The 21300-nt window shown below is 53.3% G+C and overlaps 1 protein-coding gene across 4 annotated transcripts in view; it reads left to right on the forward strand.

The window, feature by feature from the left end:
- Positions 1-21300, forward strand: part of PIK3CD (phosphatidylinositol-4,5-bisphosphate 3-kinase catalytic subunit delta) — a 55206-nt gene that overhangs the window by 4527 nt on the left and 29379 nt on the right. For 2 of the 4 annotated variants that reach the window (XM_086715605.1, XM_086715608.1), the window contains exon 2: positions 20371-20490. The gene's annotated coding sequence lies outside the window, so the exon portion shown is untranslated. Of the gene's footprint in view, positions 1-18406; positions 18543-20370; positions 20491-21300 lie in introns of those variants that run through there. The other 2 variants (XM_086715606.1, XM_086715607.1) reach the window with 2 other exon arrangements.

Raw genomic sequence — 21300 nt, forward strand, 5'->3', positions numbered from 1 at the left:
GTGGCCGAAAGGGATTGGGAGCCCCCCCCCCCACCCAATCCCGGTCAGTGAAGCTTGTAGGAGGTTAAGGATGAGGACCAGGGAGTGCTCCAGGACTTCCGGGTCTCTGGAGGGCAGGGCCACACTCCTGCCTCCCTCCCTGGGGCAGGAGGGGAGCACACGTGCATTGCGACTCTTTGCTTTGGTTGTGAAATCCCGGGAGAAGTATGTTCTTATCAACAGGGAGGCAAGATCATAGCCCTGTTATTGAAACTTTGAAAAGTCACTTAAGTATGGTGGGGTGGGGTGGGGTACAGACCGGGTGGAGGGATTGCCGCGGTGGAAGAAAAAATTCTATCTTTGGAGCCAGCCAGACTGGGTCTTAATCTCAACTTCTTTTTATCTGCTAAGTGACCTTCGGCAAATCACTTAACCCTTCTGAGCCTCAGAATCCCCAATGGTCACGCTAGTGTGACCCTCAGTCTGTAGGATTTCATGTGCCATCACGTGTGAAGGGCCAGGCGCACGGCCACACGGCAAAACACACAAATGCCTGTGAAGGAGACGGTGGGTGGATTCATAACGATCCTTATCCCACTAACCCCAACACAGACACTGCCGATCCGAGTTCCTTTACCCGCTTGGGGGGTGCATTTTTAATATCGTTGTCCCTAGTAAGCACGTGCTTTTTTATATATATATTTTTAAAGTTTATTTTTATTGATTTTGAGGGGGGGGGCACGTGCACAAGCAGGGGAGGGGCAGAGAGAGAGAATCCCAAGTAGGCTCCGCACCGTCAGCGCGTGGGCCCAAACCCACGAACTGCGAGATCATGACCTGAGCTGAAACGAGGAGTCGGATGCCCAACTGAGCCTCGGAGGCGCCCCTGTATATTAATTTTTATGCCTCAATTGTAAAACAGACACAAGAAAACTTACCCTTTGGACCATATACGGTTCCGCGGCATTTAGCACATTCATATCGTTGTGCAACCCGGATTGCCTTCTCCAAGTTTTCATCTTGCAAAATTGAAACCGTGTCCCCATTAAGCAATAACGCCCCATTCTTCCCTCTCCCCGCCACCCCCCTCCGCCACCCCCCACCCCCCCACCCCCCCACCGCATCTGGCAACCACCATTCTGCTTTCTGTCTCTATGAATGTGACTGCCTTCCGCACCTTCTGTGAGTGGAGTCACACAATGTTTGTCCTTTTGTGACTGGCTCATTTCACTTAGCAGAATGTCCTCGCGGCTCATCCCTGTTGCCGCGCGTGTTAGAACCTCCTCTTGAAGGCAGAATAACCCTCCGTCGTAAGTCGATGCCATTGTGTTTATCCACTCGTCCGTCCTTGGATACCTGGGTTGCTTCTGTCTTTTGACGCCTGTGAACGTGGATCTACAGATATCTGTTCAGATCCTTGCTTTGAATTCTTTTGGGTATGTGCCCAGAAGTGGAATTTGCTGGATCATATGGTTGGTAATCCTGTGCTTAAGGTTTTGAGGAGCTGGGCATGTGCTTTTGTGGTTTGCTTTTTTCACTTAATGTGGGCTCATTAGCATTTTTCCGCTTTGCTTCGTAACAAGCCATCCTTTTCAGTGGCGCGGTGAGCGTCCTGAGGGGCACCATCATTTTCTCAAGAATCCTCCGTTGGGGCACATTTATGTTGCTTCCAGACACACACACACGCGCGTGCACACACGCGCATGCCTCCACACACACACGCACACGAGACTCTCAAAATACCGTCATTGACATTTTCAGGTATATGACTTTTCCCACATGCAAGAATTATGTTATTAACGCCATTGAGTGTTTTTGTGGTTCTTCCTGCGAAATGGTTTTCCAAGAAAGACTGGAGCCATTTATCCTAGCGATACATACAGGTTTCACAACTCGCTCACTAGTGTTGAAGAATACTAGGCAGAAACGTTTTACTCCTAGGTAATGTGTTTCTCTTATTGCTAATGAGGTTAAATAGCTTCCTTTTTGGCTCTAGGTGTACGTATGACATGAAGTTTGCTGCAGCGTAATGCCGCGGTTAAATAAACCCTTGATCTCTGGAATTGGGTGGATTCCGATTCAAAACCTTAGCATCCCCACTTCCCGGCTGCGTGACCTTGAACAGATGACTTACCTTCTCTGATCCTCAGTTTCCTCCTCTGTGAAATGAAGCTAACACGGCCTATGTGTAAGGATGTCTCAAGGATTAAATGAGACAAATTAGATAACGAACGTTACGAATCACATAGTCGATACTCAGTAAATAGTAGCTGTTGCTGCCTTCAGCGTTATTCTCATTTAACAACTCTTCATTCACCCTCAAGATTCATCTTGTTTCAACAAGGGGAGACGGTTTACACTCACGCCAAAGGGATTTAGGTTAACCACAAGGATCAGTTTTTCGCTACAAACGTAGACAGTCCTAGAAGGAAGCTGAGCTGACCGCCGTCCTCTTGATCAAGTGGACGGTGTCCGTGGCTGTCTGCTTGGATTTGGGTGTGAGCCTCCCTAACGCAAGCAGATGAACCTGTGCCAGGTGGATACTTAACGTCCCTGGGCTGCAACCAGCTGCCCAGAATCAGGAGGCCCCCACAGGGCTGCTTCTCCAGGACCCCGTTCCCCTGGGGTCCTGCAGCCCCCGTGGCCCGCAGATGGCGCATAAAGCCTCGCTAATGGTTGAGTCCAGAGTTCACCTTGGTGGCTGTTCCCCTCTTGACATCCAGGTGCTTCTTCGAACAGTTTAGGAGACCGAGGCAGGCATTTCAAGGGCAGGACCCCTGGGTTTGGGCACCAGTATGGGCTGCTGCCCGTGAAGCCCGCTTTTGAAGCCCCCTGGGGGAAGGTGGGAGTCACTCTCCTCTCAGGTGGACCTCAGGTAGCCCCCGATGAGGGCGGATGTCGGTGGGCACCCAGAGTTTACGCATGCTTAAATGCACGCGTTTTCCTCTGCTGCTGACCTGGGTCTGAGGAGGAAGTTAATGAAACCGAGATCTGGGTCTCAACCTCTTCTCGACAAGTTTCTTTTAGGGGGAAAACACCCAGAACCCTCAACTTCCCCCTCCCCAGTCTCTGCTTCTGGGTCCAAGAGCCGGATCACTGGGTCCTGAATCTTTGTTCCCTTCCCCGTTGTGTGATGCCGCGAATATTTGAATAACACAGCCCATCTGCTGTCATTTGGAAACCAGTGATGAATTGTGGTCTTTTTTTTTTTTTTTTAATTAAATGCAGCAGCCCGTCAAATATGTGGGGGGGGGGGTTATGTTTATTCATTTATTTGGGGGGAGGACAGAGAGGGAGATTCCCAAGCAGATTTCACACCGTCAGCACAGACCCGATGCGGTGCTCGAACTCAGGAACTGTGAGATCATGACCTGAGCCGAAATCAAGAGTCGGACGCCCAACCGACTGAGCCCCCCGGGCACCCCTGCAGTAGTTTCTTGAGACATGTGTGGCTTCATATTCCCAGTGGGCAACACGGTGCAAGGGCACAGAGTTGCACGAATGAGTAGAAAGGAACTTAAGGTCAACAGTCAGAACTTGAGATGACAGTCAAGGTCCTGGCTTTGGGTGTGGACACACGGATGACCTGGCGAGGTACTTTCCCTCTCCGAGCCTCCAGGTTTTCTCCTGAAAATTGGGAACAAGTACCTCTTTTCCTGGGTTGTCATGAAGATTAGAAATGAGGAAAAACCTGTAACAAGTAACAGGCTCGCAAAAAAATTGCCGTTTTTGCCATCGGATGAATGAATCTTTGCAGCCTACGTTATGGGCAGGAGTGGATTTTAAAGGACTGGCGTCTCTGTCACAGATCATTAAGGTTTGCTTGTGGGGTAAAGTCAATCCACCCATTACCTTATTTGGCCCTCCCGGGACTGACCCATATGGAATGCCCAGAGCATGTGGCAATAAATGCCACCATTTTATTTATTTATTTTGAAGTGTATTTATTTTGAGAGAGAGAGAGAGAGAGAGAGAGAGTGCACCCAGAAGTCGGGGAGGGGCAAAGAGAGAGAGAGACAGAGACAGAGGGACAGAGAGAATCCCAAGCAGGCTCCGTGCCATCAGCACAGAACGCGATGCATGGCTCGATCCCACGAACTGTGAGTTCATGACCTGAAGTCATGACCTAAAGTCAAGAGTGGGACCCAACCCACTGAGCCACCCACCCAGGCGCCCCAATACCACCATTTTAGAGGTACAGGTTGGGATGGCTTTGTCCTTTGATAGCAGCCTGCTCCTCTGAGGTGGGTCAAAGCCCAAAGGTTTGTTTTTTCCAGCTTGTTCTAACCCTTTAGGGTCTAAAGGAGCTTGGGCAACAAGAGCAGGGATCTTTCCAGACCGTTTCTTGCTTCCCGCGGGGAGGGGAGTTGCAGGAGGGGTCCCTGGACTAGCCCACCTGACCTGGACTGAGAGCGGATGAGAGCGGCCTGCCATCCAATGCCCTTGGCTATGGCAGGGGACTCTGGCTGGCCCTGACATCTCTGAGCAGCAGCAGCGAGATGGGGGCTACAGAGTGGGTGAGGTCCTGGGGGCAGCCATCCCGGGAGCCCTGCTGCTGCAGGTTTGTGGGAAAGTGGTTGGGAGACAGTCTGGTGGCTGGCAATGACCTTGGCCCTCGTGGACCATGCTTCTCCAGCTAGAGGGATGCGATGTGCCTCCCTGGCCTTGTGCAGCCTACTGCAGCCATGACCTTGCTTTGAAGCTTCCAGTGTTATTTTTTTTTTTTAATTTTTTTTTTAACGTTTATTTATTTTTGAGACAGAGAGAGACAGAGCATGAACGGGGGAGGGGCAGAGAGATAGAGGGAGACACAGAATCCGAAACAGGCTCCAGGCTCTGAGCTGTCAGCACAGAGCCCAACGCAGGGCTCGAACTCACGGACCGCGAGATCGTGACCTGAGCCGAAGTCGGCCGCTTAACCGACTGAGCCACCCAGGCGCCCCATTCCAGTTTTATTTTTAACGCAAACGTTAATTTTACATTCTATTCCCTGATAAGCCCGTGTTTATTATACCATGAGGAATATTTCTCCCTAAACGTTGAGTCAGATGGACGCTCCGGGAAGACGCTTGTGTTTCTCCTGTGGCCTCCGTTACTCCCAGGACAGTGTCTCCCACTGTAGTTTAAAAGCGCGGGTTAGGGCAACACGACGCGAAGGATGGTTGGCCGCAATTGCGACAAGAAATGCACGGTTTAATAGGAGTCCTTTTCTCCTATGTGATTCGTTGGTTGAGTAGCTGAAACTCTGGCTCCTGTAGAGAGTCTTAAAATGCTACCCTTCAAGGGCGCCTGCGTGGCTCAGTCGGATAAGCATCCGACTTTGACTCAGGTCACGATCTCATGATCTCACGGTTTGTGAGTTCGAACCCCGCATCTGGGTCTCTGCTGTCAGCGCAGAGCCCGCCTTGGAACTTCTGTCCCCCTCGCTCTCTGCCCCTCCCCCACTCACACTCTCTGTCTCAACATAAGTAAGTAAATAACTTAAAAAAAAACGCTCCCTTTGGAATCTAGGCATTTTAATTTAACACATATACACGTACGTCGGTCCATGGATGTACTAATGCAAGGCCAAGGGCTTCATTCTGAGCAGGGACCCACTGCAGGGGATGGTCCCTGTAAACTTTGATCATTGATCAAACTTTTCTCTGCCTTGCGCATTCTAACGAGATGGAGAGTTTGTTTCAGTGGCTCCTCATGGGGTTTCTAAAACGTTCTGCTTCACTGTCATAGAAACAGCTCTATCTGTACACACCTGATTTCATCCGACTTCTTCTCTTCTAACCGCCAGCTCTGGCCATTGGCCGGCAAGCGTCAAAGAGGGACTGGAGAGCCCAATTCGCCCCTGATTCTGTTCGGTCGAGGTGGAGACTGACGGAGGAACGTAGGAATCCCAGAACAGGTGCCAGAGGCGGGTTAGAGCTCCCGTCCGAACCCCACCAGCCCCTCCCTCCGAGAACAGGCACCATGGGCTCTAGAAGGGAGGCACTGCAGACCAGTTTCTTTTTCTGTGGATCCAGGCAGCGAGCATTCGAACTTGCAAGTTTCCCCGTCAGCCAGCTCAGAATTGCCACCTGTTGTTTCTCCTGCCATTTCCTTGTCTCATAGTAACGGTGACACTTTTGTTGTACCTGCTCTGTGCTAGGTGGTTCGTGGGCACTTTGAAAGTACACATTTATTCTTTTTGTTTTTAAGTCTTTACATTTATTTTAAGAGGAAGAATGCGTGAGCAGGGGAGGGGCAAAGAGTGAGAATCCCAAGCAGGCTTCTGTCAGCACGGAGCCCCCCCCCCCCCCCCCAAATCCATGCGGGGACCCATCCCACAAACGCGAGATCATGACCTGAACCGAAATCTGGAGTCTGATGCTTAACCGACTGAGCTGCCCTGGTGCCCCTACGAATTTATTCTTATAAGTTCTATTGTGATCCCTGCTTTATCGATGGGGAAACTGAGTCACAGAAAGCCTTAGCAACTTACTTAGGTATCGCCCAGCGAGGAAGTGGCAGGGTGTGTTCCTAACGCCTGTGCTGTGTTGTCTCCGAATGTGGCTGCATTCGGGAGGGAGCATTTGGTTGGGGCCGGGGGATCTAGACCCCAGGCAGGAGTGGGGGGCGGGCAGGCCTCCGGGAGTCAGTGGCTCTGCAGAGGGGTTTCCCTGCCCATTCTCACCCTTCCCCTCCGCCCCCAGGACTTAGCTGGGCTCCAGGCAGCCTATTCTTGCTGGTCCTTCGTCTCTGGTGGAGTTGGCATCCTGGGCTCTGGTCCTCCGCAGGGACAGAGGCCAAGAGAATGCAGCTTCTGCACCCAGCCCCGCCCCCGTCTGCCCAGTGGTGCCCATTCTGCCCCTCGGTCCCGAAGAAGCCGGGCCTGGCGTCTGAAATCTCAATCCCTTCCTCGCCCAACTCTTGAACCTTTTGCGGGAAGTCCATGGGAGAGTCCTCAAGCTGGTGGGTGACATGGGGCAGCGGGACTCAGGTGTCTTTTCCTTGCGCTGATCCAGGTGGCGCATCACCTCGGTAAGAGAGGCCGCCCGAGTCGACCCGGATCCAGATCCGCCTCTCCCGTTCGTTAGCGGTGCAGCCGTAAGCTGCTTGAGCCCCGCTTTCCTCTTTTACAAAACACACGGCCTGCCTGAGGGGCTTGGCGGGGCGATGGAAGGAGAGAACAGACATAAGGCACCTACAGTTGCCGGCTGATGGCGGGGGCCCGGTGATGGATGCTGCTGCCTGATAAATGACGCTAGGCTGTTGTTCTGGAGAGTTCGGACTTACCCCAGAAGCTCCCAGGGGCAGAAGTGGCCCGGAGCCCTGCTCTGGGAGGGGGCACTTGCCAAGGAGAGACTGACCAGACGATGGGTAATGGAAGGAGGTGTTCAGGGGCACTGTGTATTGTCCTCAACACTCTGCAGGTTGGGGGTCTCGTGGGAACAGGAGAGGAGGCGGTCACATAAGCCCATGGCCAGCTGGGGAACCGGAGTATTGAGTGACCGGGCAGGCAGCCAGCTGCAGAGCAGATGCTAGGAGAATGGGGTAGGTTGCCACTTAGCTTGAGACCCTCAAGGAGGGAGCCCATCTCCACTGCCACCGTCTGTGTGTGTGTGTGTGTGTGTGTGTGTGTGTAGGCGACTAGTTTAGGGGTCAGGACAGAAAAGGAAAGTGGAATTTGCACTTTTAAAAGATTTATGTATGCATGCATTTATTTATTTTAATGTTTATTTCTTTTTGAGAGAGAGAGAGACAGACAGAGTGGGAGAGGGGAAGAGACAGAGGGAGGAGAACCCAAAGCAGGCTCCAGGCTCTGAGCTGTCAGCACAGAGCCCGACTCGGGGCTCAATCTCACGAGCCATGAGATCATGACCTGAGCTAAATTTGGACGCTTAACCGACTCAGCTACCCAGGTGCCCCAAAGATATATTTTTAATGTTCATTTATTTTTGAGAGAGGGAGGGAGGGAGCACGAGCAGGAGAGGGGTGGAGAGAGAGGGTGACAGAGGAGCCGAAGCAGGCTCTGGGCTGACAGCAGGCAGCTCAGTGTGGGGCTCGAACTCACAAGCTGTAAGATCATGACCCGAGCAGAAGTCGGATGCTTAACTGACTGAGCCACCCAGGCGCCCCAGTTTTAAAAGATATTAATTGGAATATTACACGGTGATCCAAAAAAATGAAGTCTTGCCATTTGCAACAATGTGGATGGAGCTACAGTCTATTATGCACGAAGTGAAATAAGTCAGAGAAAGATAAATATCATATGATTTCATTCATCTGTGGAATTTAAGAAACAAAACAAATGAACACAGGGGAAGGGAAGGAAAAATAAAATCAGGGAGGCAGGCAAACCATAAGAGACTCTTAAACACAGAGAACAAACTGAGGGTCGCTGGAGGGTGCTGGTGGGGGGATGGGCTAAAAGGAGGACACTTGGGATGCACACTGAGTGTCATATGTAAGTGATGAATCACTGAATTCTACTCCTGAAACCAGTATTGCACTATGTTAACTAACTCAGATTCAAATTAAAAAAGAAACAAAATCGAAAGAAAAATAAATAAAAGGTACTATTTGAGGGTCTTGATATTAGGGGAATCGAGATCTTCTGGGTGTTATAGGCTGGGATATTGCATGTGGGTGTTTGTTTGTTTTTTTAATATGTGCTATGTTTTAGAAATGTGTGTATATATGTATACTATACATACATATTTCCAACTTTTTTTTTTTCAACGTTTATTTATTTTTGGGACAGAGAGAGACAGAGCATGAACGGGGGAGGGGCAGAGAGAGAGGGAGACACAGAATCGGAAACAGGCTCCAGGCTCTGAGCCATCAGCCCAGAGCCTGATGCGGGGCTCGAACTCACGGACCGCGAGATCGTGACCTGGCTGAAGTCGGACGCTTAACCGACTGCGCCACCCAGGCGCCCCTTTTTTTTTAATTTTTTAATTTATTTATTTTTTATTTATTTATTTATTTTTTAATTTTTTTTCCAACTTTTTGGTGTTTATTCAATTTTGAGAGAGAGAGAGAGACAAAGCATGAGTGGAGGAGGGGCAGAGAGAGAGGCAGACACAGAATCCGAAGCAGGCTCCAGGCTCTGAGCCATCAGCACAGAGCCCAAGGTGGGGCTCGAACTCATGAACTGTGAGATGGTGACCTAAGCTGAAATCGGAAGCTTAACCGACTGAGCCACCCAGGCGACCCTATATATTGTTTAATCGTATAGAATCAATACAAGTTAGTTATGAAATGTTTGTAAAGTCCAGATTTGCCAAAGGAAGAGAAAAAAATCCACCATCTACCTATCCTAGAAGATCCCACCACCCGGGGGTTCCTAATCTTTCTCAGATTTTAAATCCTTTTGAAAATCTGCTGAAAGATCATGGACTTCTCCCCCAGAAAAAGGCTCCTACAGGATAAGGTCACGGGGCTCCTGGGTGTTCCCCAAGTTCATCCTAGATTCACTAGGGTGCACTAAAGGACGGTTTGGGTCCAACTGTTGGCTTCTCTGCAGTATGGGATGCTGATTTCAAAACCAACGTCAAAGGCCAGAGCGGGTCAGAAGATTCCAAGTACCCCTGAGGTCTCTGTGAGACGTGCTTGCCCGACAACTCGTTCCAAGTCTGCTTTGAAGCTGCTTCTGTTTTCGGCCTTGACCGCCTCCTAGGTACTGCGTGCAAGTCTACTCTGTGATCTTTAAATCCTTTCTTTTGTCTTAAATTCTCGGCTCCTTCGGGGTGGGGGTGGGGGTGGGGGCTTTCAGCAGGCATCGACTTCCCTGGATCATTTGGTGACTCTGTCCCGTAGGTTCAGCTCCTTAATGGGGCCAGCCGACCTTCGGGACAGTTGCAGCCTGCGGTGCTGTGGCCCTCCTTCTGCCTGAAGGGCCTTGGCTGGGGCAGGTAGAAGGGTCTCTGTGGTCTGGGTGCACACTATGGGCAGGTGGCATCATCTCTGGAGGACAGGAGTGCAGGGCCGTGTCCGGGCTCGGCACATCGGGCTCCAGGCAGCTTGAGACCAGGCACGGTCTCCCTGTGAGAGCAGCAGGGAAACGTCTTCTTGCCAAGTTGGGGGGAGGGGGGTGGTGGCCCTGAGCATCCCCCACCACGACACCGAGGCATCGGTCAGCTACCCTTAGACCTTAGCACCCTGGTCTCTGCCCCAGGCATGGGGAGACCCCTCGGATGCAAGTTTCTCCAGCCTTGCTGGTGGCCGGCCTCCCAGGGTGCCACTCCGTCCTCGGGACCGGTGACCTTGCCTGAGCTCCTTCCTCCTCCTCCTTTCTCCATAAAACAATCTCTATATTTCACTTAAGGTGCACGTCACGGTGGTCTTCACATATTCCCAGAGTCACGCGACTGTCACGCTAATCGATTCTAGAACATTTTCGTCACTCCGGAAAGAAGCCTCCTCACTCCCATTAGCAGCCACTCCCATTTCTCCACGGTCTCCCTGGCCCTCGGCGACCACGAATCTATTTTCTGTGTCTGTGGACTTGCCTGTTCTGGACATTTCATGTAAATGAAATCATACAGGATGTGGTCTTTCGTGGCCGGTTTCTTTCACTCAGCCTGTTGCCTCTTCTTCAGAAACATGTCTGACTCATACAGTTACAGTAGAGGGGTTGTTTGTACTGATCGTTTACTCAGTCGTGAGTGTTGAGGGAGCCTCTGTTGTACTAAGCCTGGAGCAGGTGCTGGGCCACACAGCAAGGAACACAGCCGCCACGGGTGGTATAGGAGTTATCTATTGCTGTGTGACAAATCACCCCCAATACTTAGCAGCGTAAACAACAAACACCAATTATCATCTCACAGTTTCCGTAGGGTCCAGAATCTGGAACCAGCTGGGGCTGAAGGTGTCTGAAGCTGGTCTGTTGGCAGGCCTCAGTGGCTCTCCTGCTGATGGCCAGGTATCTCCATCCCCACCCCCCATATGGGCTTCTTCGAGGAGCAGCTTGAGTATCCTTACAACATGGCGGCCGGCTTATCTCATAGACAAAGAGGGACAAAGAGCACAAGACTGAGGCCCCACAGTTTCTGTGAACGTAATCTTGAAGGTGACCCGCCTCACTCTGCCATATTCTTTTGGTCCCATAGACCAACGCTGCTGTAATATGGGGGACGGCTGCAGAGACGTGTGAATATCAGGAGGGGCAAATAAGTGGGTGTGGTTTCATATGGAGAATGGCCCTTTTGTGAATGGCTGGCACCCGGCCAGCTTGTTCATGCAGGGCCCACAGGGCTGCCTCTGGATGAGCCTTGGGTCGACTGTGAGTTGTCTGGTCTCCACGCTCCGTTTAGGCCTCTTCTGTCTTTCCCCACTCTGTATTTGTAACCGGGGAATTGAGCATGTAAGTCTATTCATCACACTTGGCCAGATTTACCCACTTCCCATAGAATCATTCTTACAGATGATCTCTCCAGGTGTTTGTGAATTCTATATGCATATCCATCAAATCGATGTGCCGGGTTTTGGATTTCCTTTCATTCTTGTCGAGAACGGTCCTCAAGACCCATCGCAGTGGGTCCGACACTTCCCGGCAAGGCACTGGGTCACGCCATCGAATGGAAGTCGCTAGAGACAACTTCTTTTCCCAGATGGCCCATGAGACCGTCCGGAGGGGCAGAATCAGGGCTTGTTTAACTGGGCATATATCATGCATTAAAAAACCAGGCCTCATCCCCTAACGAGTAGGATGAGCTGTCGTGAGGAGTTTTAGGTGGTGGTTAAAGGCGGGTCTGATCCATAGTTCTGTCACTTACTGTGTAGCTTTGGGGAAGTCTTAGACCTTAGTTTCTTCATGGAGATGATGAGAACTCTTTCATGGGGTTGTTTTGAGTATTTAAGGAGATAATCGAAGTTCTAGGTATCTGCTGCTGCCTAAGAAACCACACGAAACTTAGAGGTACAAAGCCGTAACTTTTGTTATGTTCACCTATTGCGTGGGTCAGAAGCTCAGAAAGGGCTCAGAAGGATGGCTTGGGTCAGCTCCAGGATGCCCAGGGTCAGCTGGGAAGACTCTCAGGAGGCTGCCAATAACTCGAACAGCTTGGGAGCTGGAATCCTCTGGAAGTTTCTTCCCTCATGTCTAGTTGCTTGGTTGGAGATGACTCAAAGCTTGGGCTCAGATGGGACTGTTACCCGAGTGCCTACACACGGCTACTCTTTCTGGCTTGGGCTTCATTGGGGGGCATGGCGACTTGGGGCAGCCACACTTCCTTCTTAATGCACAGAGCTCCAAGGGCAAGCGTTGGAGTTCGGTTCACGACCAAGGCGAATGCTGCGTGGCCTTTTACGACCTAACCTCTCAAGTCACTTAGCATCACTCATGCTCTGCTCTCTTGGTTAAAGGAAGTCACAAGCTCACCCAGATTTAAGGGCAGGGGACAGAGAAGCCACCTCTCAACGGGAGGAGTGCTCAAGAATTTGCCTCCTTAAATTTTCCACAATAAATGTAAGGTATTTAACACAATGAGTGCCATGGGGTATGAGCCAGAAAATGTTAGCTGCTGCTGTCCATATTGTTATTAGATTTTTTATGATTTTTTTAAATGTTTATTTATTTTTGAGAAACAGAGAGAGAGAGAGAGAGAGAGAGAGACAGTACGAGCAGGGAAGGGGTTGAGAGAGAGGGAGACACAGAATCCGAAGCAGGCTCCAGGCTCTGAGCTGTCAACACAGGGCCCGACCTGGGGCTTGAACCCATGAATAGTGAGATCATGACCTGAGCTGAAGTCAGACACTTAACCGACTGAGCCACCCGGGTGCCCCTATGATGTGTGTTATTTTTTTGTTTTAAAGGTTGTTTATTTATTTATTGTTTGAGAGAGACAGAGACAGTGCAAGTGGGGGAGGAACAGAGAGAGAGGGAGAGAGAGAGAGAAGCCCAAGCAGGTTCCGCACAGTCTCTTGAGGGGCTCCAACCCAGGAAGCCCTGAGATCATGACCTGAGCTGAAACCAAGAGTCGGACACTTAACAGACCGAGCCACCCAGGCGCCTCTTGTAGTTTTCGTGTGTTTGCTTTAATTTTATTTTAGGTGGAGTGAGAGAGAGCATGCAGTGGGGAGGGGCAGAGGAAGAGAGAGAATCTCTAGCAGACCCCACACCCAGCTCAGAGCTGGAGGCGGAGCTCGATCCCCTGACCCGGGGATCGTGACCTGAGCTGAAATCAAGAGTCGGATGCTCAGCCAACTGAGCCACCCAGGCGCCCTCACGTTGTTAGTAGCTTTGTATCTCAGGTTAGCACACGGGGACCTGACCGCGGTGGATCTAATCCAGTGACCCGGACAAGCCCCCGCCCTCTGTCTTAACTGAGCCATATATATTTTTTTTAACGTTTATTTATTTTTGAGACAGAGAGAGACAGAGCATGAACGGGGGAGGGACAGAGAGAGAGGGAGACACAGAATCGGAAGCAGCCTCCAGGCTCCGAGCCGGCAGCCAGAGCCTGTCGCGGGGCTCAAACTCACGGACCGCGAGATCGTGACCTGAGCTGAAGTCGGACGCTTAACCGACTGAGCCGCCCGGGCGCCCCGTTAACTGAGCCATCTTTACGGTGCATCTGTGATCAGGTTTATTTTCATGCTACCAGATTCGTGTTTCTACCTCCTTCAAATGGGGCCCAGCTTAAAAAAATTTCCTAGCCCTTCGTTTGATTTTCGTGCCCTCAGTGGCTTCTCAAACACATTTAGAAGCTTCACAAGGAGCGTCTAGATCAGTTTCGTGAGTCCCCAGGGTATGTCTTTCCTGAGCCTTGATGTGTGACTCACACAATGAACGCCCTGTTGTGCCCTTTATCCCCTGCCCCTAATTTCGCCCAATACGTATTCACACAGTTGATCTTCTCCACAAACAAGGAATAGCTTTTCTTCCATAAAAGATACAAAGAGGTCTCAGACACGGTGTCCTCCCATGAGGATCGCATTCAGGAACTGCAAACCTCAGACTCCAGGAAAGGGTGGTGGGAGGCGGCGGATTGCCGGATCTCCCGCTGCGAGGTCCTGGCCAGCGGCCCCCTCCGCGTGCTGTCCCACTGCTCCTCGCCTCCGCTGGCCGAGCTGGGCACTGTGTGCCGGCACCCGCTTTCACCGATGAGGAGACCGCTCTGGAGTGGTTAGGAAACTCCCCCAAATCCGGATCTAACGCCAGGGACTCCTGTTCCTACGTCTCGCAGGAGAGCCTCTGCAGCTACGAGTGCTTTTGGTGTATGCTTGCGTGAGCCCCGCGAACATGACCCCCCCGTTTCTCCCCTCTGCTTCCCGCCCCCTCCACCCAAGGTCACAAACTCAGAAAGTGCCCAGTAAGGCAGACTTTTGCTTTAAGCTTGGGGAATTGGCCACAGGAAAAAAGAAAGATGCTCCAGATGCTAATTAGCTTCGCTTTTTAACTACAAATGAGCCACTTTTTGAATTAACTGGTGGTGAGAGTCTCAGAGATGAATGGAAATATGTGAAGATGGCCGGGGAACCGGGGCCAGACGCTCCTGTAATTAGGCTCCCTGATCTGTGTGCCTGGAGAGTGAAACATCAGGGGAACAAAAAGCCACGGGGGGATTATGTGAATAACTGTGGAAACTGTCCTCCCTTTCCAGGAGGATTATTTTCCAGAGCCCTCCTGTTTTTCCTAAAAGAATTAAAACAAACACGTAGCTGGGTTTTGTTTTTTTTTTTCCTGTGAGTTGCATCGTATTGTTTCTGACTGTAACATTCCTATTCCCGTCTCCACTCAGCATCTTATCTGATCACACCTAAAAATGCTGTAGGGCAGGAAAAATAAATTCCCCTCTACCCTTCTAGATTCTTGACTGAGCACCCCCACCCTCACCCCATGATAAAAAGATTAACAGGAGAAAAACAAATGTAATCACTAAAGTGTAGGAGCCCCGCAAAGACAGGAGATTCAAAGAAGCCGCCAGAGCTGGAATCTCTTCTCCTTGGACAAGAAACAATAAGTGTATGAAGGATTGACAAGACAAAGGGGTCTGGGTGGGGATAGTAAACTAGTGAAGAAGTAACAAGGCTTGTTTATACGGACTTCTTGGCCCTAAATTCCCTGTCTCTGGTGATCAGGACGCCTTCTGCCCTTCTGGTGCGGGGAGGGATACCTTTCAAATGTGAGGTGTAGCTTCTGCTTTCCGTGGGACAAAGGAGGTTCACAGTGTCCTTCATTCATTCACGTCTGTTTCTTGAATCCCCTTAATTGAAAATAATCAGGGGGCTCCTGGGTGGCTCAGTCGGTTGGGCGACCGACTCCGGCTCAGGTCATGATCTCGCGGTTCGTGGGTTCGAGCCCCGCCTCGGGCTCTGTGCTGACAGCTCAGAGCCTGGAGCCTGCTTCGGATTCTGTGTCTCTTCCTCTCTCTGCTCCTCCCCTGCTCTCTCTCTCTCTCTCTCAAAAATAAATAAGTGTTAAAAAAAATGTTTGATTCAAAATAATCAGTATGCCAAAGTGGCATATTTGGGGACAACATAGGCTAAACCCCTACAATGCTGAGTGCCAAATTTGAGTAGGAAGAGCCCCCCGGAATCCCAGGGAGGTTGGTGGGTGGGATATCGGTGGGCAGCTGGGGGAAGGGGACATTTTATCACAGTGAGGTTACCTGGCAGCTGCAGGAGTGAAGAGTGGCTCAGGGAGCAAATAATCTTACGGAGCCTGTTGAGCCGAGCAAGGGTTCTCACGGGTGGGAACAGAAGTTCATCTGGTTTCCTGCCTTGGGAACTTACAAAGAGGGTCTCATCCTTTTCGCCTTAGCAAGCAGAAGGGCCAGCATCTAATCCCTCTGTTTACTCTGATTTCCTAAGAGTGGCGTGGTGAAACCAATTTATTTATTCACTAAACTAATTTCTTTATACCCTTGTCTGGATTCCAGAAAGGACCTAACATATCTGAGCCCTGAACGAGGAATCAGGACACGGTGTTTTTCCTTTCCTCTCTGCCACTGACTGTGTGACGTTGAGCAAGTCACTGCCTCTCTCTGCATGTTTCCCGTCCCGTCCACGAGAGCAAACACTGAGCAATTACTGCATGCACCGGGCACTGTGCTAGAGGCTTGTCTTGTATCTGTATTAATTCACTTCATTCTCTCCCAAACAAATCATTATGTTATGTATCTTTCTGGATTTGTTGGTGCGGTGCCGGTCCATCGTTGTAATATGGGCAGGATGAGTTTTTGTCGCTTTTGCTGTTTCAAAGAATGCTGGATTTTCCTCTGGCTCCTTAGGAACCAGTGCCTGATGCCCCCAATTTGAAACCCAAGCTATGCCATTGGGTTCCATTGCTGATAGGACCTTGTCTTTGCATGCTGGGAAGAAAGGGAAGTCTGCAGGACTGGGCCCCTAGGGAGAAGGGCACCTCCCTGAAGATGGGGGAGAGGAACTACGGAAGCCTGTCTGCCCTTGGAAAATCTCCAGGCCTTGGCCCCCTCGGGTCATTATCTTTTCCTGGTTGGGGGTTGTTGGGGATACTACCTATTCCCAGCCAGGATGGCTGTCAGAGAACTCAGAGCAGTCAGCCCATCCAAGGTCGGTCTGTGACTTCTGGCGGCTTCTCATTCTGGTACTCCAACCCTCCCCCCCATCCCACCGCACCCCACCCGCTTGCAGCTCCCCCCTCTCCCAGGAGTCAAGTGTGGCCCTGCAGGAGGCCGCCCTCCTCCACCCAGACCTCCTTCAGACTGCCTCCTGCTGCTCAGCCCCCCTTCCCAGGCTGGAGGTGGGAGGAGGGAAGGGCAAAGTGGAAGCAACCAGCGGGCACAGCCCTGGGGTGGACCCGGTGGCCGGCTGGGCGGTCCCCATCCAGTGGCCCAGGCTCCGCCTTCGCCAGACGTGATCTGCCAAGGGCACCACCAGCGCATGGGTGGCTGGGGGAGGTTCGGTGTGTGGACACGATGGGTGTGAGTGTGTCTGGTCACCGTGTCCACAGCGTGTGTCAGCTTACATTATTGAGTGTGTGGGCGTGTGTCTTTGTGAAAGTGCATCTGTGTGTGTCTTTGATCTCTGTGTCTGAGTGCGTGTGAGGGGGTATGTGACTTACTGTGTGTCAGTTTACATAATTGTGTCTGAGTGTGTAAGTGAATGATGTGTATGGGAGTGTTTGTGAGTGCAAGTCTGTGACATTCGGGGCTGGGTTGCCTCCTCTGGCCCTGAGATGCTAGGGACAGGGACACCAACGTCATCGAGGGTTCCGCCCCCCCCCCCCCCCCCCCCCCCCCCCGCAACTCGGCCGCCTGGCCCTCTCATCCCGGGTTTCTTCAAGATTCCCGGAGCTCAGGGCCCTTTTTCTCCTTTCTGTCCTAGCGTGCACTCGGCGAGCTGGGGCCCGAGGGAGGCTCAAGGGGCTCGGCTGAAACACTGGATGCAGTGGGAGACGACCACCAAAGAGTGGGCCTCAAGCCCCTTTCCTCCACCCCATGCCCTCCGCGTCCGCTGGGACACCCGTGGGTGATTCTGAGCCTCACACGCCCCTCCTAATGTTGAGCTCCGCGGTGGCAAAGCTTGAAGTCTCGTGTGGCCCCAAAAGCACATTCTGAGGGACGTGGAACATTGCAGGGCAAGAAGCGTAGCAGCCCGGCACCCAACCAAGCTGGTTCCGAAGCTCGCTCTGCCGCTGCGTGGGGACGTGTGTGCCCGTGAGGGCCTCCTTGCCCTCGGAGCTTCGTTTTTCTCCTTCACACCCCGAGGGGAAACAGCACCCCCCTCGCAGGGCGATGCGCGGATAAATCGGAGCGAAGTGCAGGGGGCGGTTACCGCGTTCCTGCACGAACGCCCTGCCAGCGCGCACACAGTTCATTGTAGTGAATGGATGTCCTAGGGAAGGTCCCTGGCAAACCCATGTAGCTCCCGAATCCGACACGTAAGGGGAACCCCGATGGAAAGGAAGGCCCAGCGGCCGGGGAACAGCCTGCACCCTGGATGGGAGCCCAGAGCCCGGGATGGCCGGCGAGGCGGGTGACCCCGGCTCCCGATCTGTGACGGAGGTGCGGTGCCCCGCCCGTTCTGGTGACTCCCGGGGAACCCCGGAGCGGAAAGCGGTCCGGCGGACCACCAGCCCTCTCTCTCCCTTTGCAAATGGCACTTTCTATCCTCTGGCTACCAGGCAGGAGCGGGGCCGGGGCCAGCGAGCGCACGCCGCCCGGGGTCCCGCCGGGGGGGGGGGGGGCTCCCGGCTCCAGGTGCACGCGCTACCCGCCCGGCCGGAGCAGCGGGGGGGTCCGGGGAGGATTTGCAGCGGCGTCCGCTCCGCTCCCCGTAGCCGCTGGCTCTCCGACACTCCGCCTGGCTGGGGCTGCCAGAATTTGCCGACGGTGCCCGCGGCGCGGCGGCCCCTGGCCCCGCCCCCGGCCGGCGCCCCGCCCCCGGCCCCGCCCACGCCGGCCCGCTGTCCGGGCCCCGCCCCGGGCCGCGCCCCTCCGCCGCTGCCCCGCTAGCCCGCTCCGCGCCGCGGGCCTGCCCTCAGGCCCCCGCGGGCTCGGCGCCGCCGCCGGGAGGCTCGAGTAGCTCCGGGACCCGCCCGCCGCGTCCCCTGGGCAACCGTCTCCCGGGAGCTCGGGCCCCGCCCCCGGCACCCACACCCGGTACGGAGCCCACCTGTGCGGGCGTCTGCGGGGTCCCAGTGCCCCCCTGCACACCCAGCCCCGCCCAGCGCTGGGCTTTGTCCGCCTGGGGCGATCGGGGTCCAGGGGCGTGGGGGCTGGGGGAGGCGCGCGCGTCCCGGGGCGGACCGGACCCCGCTGGGGAGGCCGAGGCAGGGGGCCGCGCTCGCGTTGTGATTCTCTGGTGCGGGCTGGTTCACGCTCTCCTGCTCTCCCGATCTCCACGCATCCCTTTTGTGCCTCCGGGGCGGGGGCGGGGATGCGGGGTATCCCGCTGCCGTCCTTGATGGGTTGAGCGGGGGCCCTGAGCCGGGCTCCGGACGCGGACGCGCCTGTTCTGGGCGAGCTGTTTACTTGTCAGGGGCCCAGCAGTGGCCGTGCGCATCTTCCCCTCCCCCTGTCCCCGATTCGGGACGGAGCATCCTGCGCCGTGTCGGTTCCTGGCGTTGCCTCGCAAGCTTTGCCCTTGAACCCAGAGGGCTGGAGGGCGGCGGACCCAGATCCCGAGGTCCTGGGCAGCGTTGAGGGCCAGAGCAGAAGACGCACCTTCCTCCGGGAAGAGCCTCCTCCTTGGCCGCCCTCTTGTGAATTCTGCCCCAGCTCCCTGTTTCCTGACCTGAATTCCTGAGGACTAATTCCTTCTTGCCTCCCCTAACTCTCCCTTCTCGCGGCTCCGTCATGCGTTCTGCTTTGTCTTTGCTCGTTTTGAAAGTGCTTTCTCTATAATCATGTTTCATTTCCCTGTGACGGAGCTGCTGAGTTTTTGTCCTCCTGTTAACTCCATTGGTCAGCAATGGAAGTTATTTCTTCCTTGGCTCTTGGCGCTGACTTCTCATTTCTCTTGGGAAGCCCTTGCCACCTTCCCCTGGATGCTGAGCGGAGAGACCATTCAAGTCCGCGTTCCAAGCAGGGTCCACGGGGTATCCTTCCAGGAATTAGGCTCTCAGCAGTGAGAATGCCAGCTTGGTCCTGGGAAATACGTTCCTGGAACAGACACCTTTTCCAGCGGCTTCTCAGCACTGGGCTTTTTGCCTGTGGAGAAGCAAGTGGTTTCAGTTTCCTGCTCCTTAAGAGTCGTCCCTAGCCGTGCCCGGTGGGCTGCAGGCAGGAGTCGCCCCGCCCCGTGGAGGTAGCTGTGCCCTGGGTTGGAGGAAGGGGCGTGTCCGACTCTTAAAATCCAGCCGGCTCGCTTCCGGAGCTCAGGTGTCTTCCAGTCTTTGGGGTTAGATTATTCCCGGGAGTGGCCCACGGAGGGAGGAGAGGGGAAGAAATACCGCAGATGCGGTGACTGGGCCGCCGTCTTCCCTGCACGCTCACTCTCTTCATCTCCAGGAAGCAGGGATGAGTCTTCCTGTATGATGCAATGTAGGACTTTATTGGGACCTCAAGTTCAGGAGTCTGCTTTTTGCAGCCATTGAGTGGAGCTTGAACCCAGGCTCGGCTCAGATCACTTACTTTGCTTTCAAAACCAAACAAAAGCAACAAATAACTCGGAAAACCGATCTGAGTCATCTGTGTGTGTGTGTGTGTATATATGTATTCCTGCCTCAGGCACTGGAGGTGCTCCTGTGGTTTGCTTCAGCAGCACCCAAAGGAAGGAGCTGGGGGAGGGGGGCGTCGGCACAGGTGGTTCTCAAGGCTCATCGAGCAGGATGTGATTGGTTTGCAAAACGGAAGCCTAGGTGAGACAGCTGAAGTCCTGTAAGGGAATGCAGAGGCTTGTGAGACTTCCTCTTTCAAAAATTTCATTCATTCATTCTTTCTCTCTCTCTCTCTCTCTCTCCTTTTTCTCCCCCCACCCCCACCCCAGACAGATAAAGGAACGGAGAGTCAGGTGGGGGCGGAATGGTGCTCAATGATTCCAAAGCATCTTTGATCTGCCAGACCGAGGGGCCTTTGCTGCTGGCCATTCTTGGACCATTCCAGAGAGGTAGGTTGGGTGATGAAGCCAAGTGTGTGGGCAAAAAGGAGATGCGATTTTGCCGAGAGCTTAGGAAGGTGAACAGAATCCTCCCTCCCTGACTATCCAGTCAAAAGGAGAACCTCTCGGCAGGACTAGAACGCCGAAAGGAACAGAACAACTCAGACGTGTGCTAGGAACCAACACGAGGAATCGGACTAGACCTTGGCCAGCTCCCCAAAAGAGGGATGTTGCTGCCTGCATAAGGAAGGGGGGGAGGGGGGCGCCTGTGCTCCGAGCCCATTATTAAGCTGCAGCATTTGGGATTTGACTTGCTTCAGTCGTGGTAGAGTTGGGCTGGCCTGTCCGGGGAGAGAAAAATGAAAACGCTTTTCCAAAGGAAGCGTGTGGAATTGTGAGAACTCAGCATTGCTTCTCAAGGCGTCTTTAAGGTAGGGGCACTTCTGTTGCTCCAGAGAGTTGACAGTCACTCTGTCAGTAAGACAGTAGTCCTTGGAGCCTCTCGGATGTTTGCTGGGATATGAATGTAATCCTTTCATCGTGCAAATGAAGATACTGAGGCCAGAGATGGACACTGGCTGAGTATTAGCTGAACACACACCCCCTGCTTTGGGACCTGGGGCTAGCTGGGTATGGTTAGCTCCCCGATCGGTAGTCACAGTCCCTTCTGCAAGCCCTGGGAGTGCATATGTACTCCCCGTCTGCAGAGCACATTCCTCCTTACCTGGTGCTTGCACAGCTACTGTCGTTTCTGATGGGAAGGTGCACAGGGTTACAGCATATGGTGTCATCCTTGGAAGATTCCCCCCGGCCCCACAC

The sequence above is a fragment of the Puma concolor genome, chromosome C1, assembly GCF_028749965.1.
Source record: "Puma concolor isolate L17-30 chromosome C1, mPumCon1.1.hap2, whole genome shotgun sequence".
Classification (NCBI taxonomy): domain Eukaryota; kingdom Metazoa; phylum Chordata; class Mammalia; order Carnivora; family Felidae; genus Puma; species Puma concolor.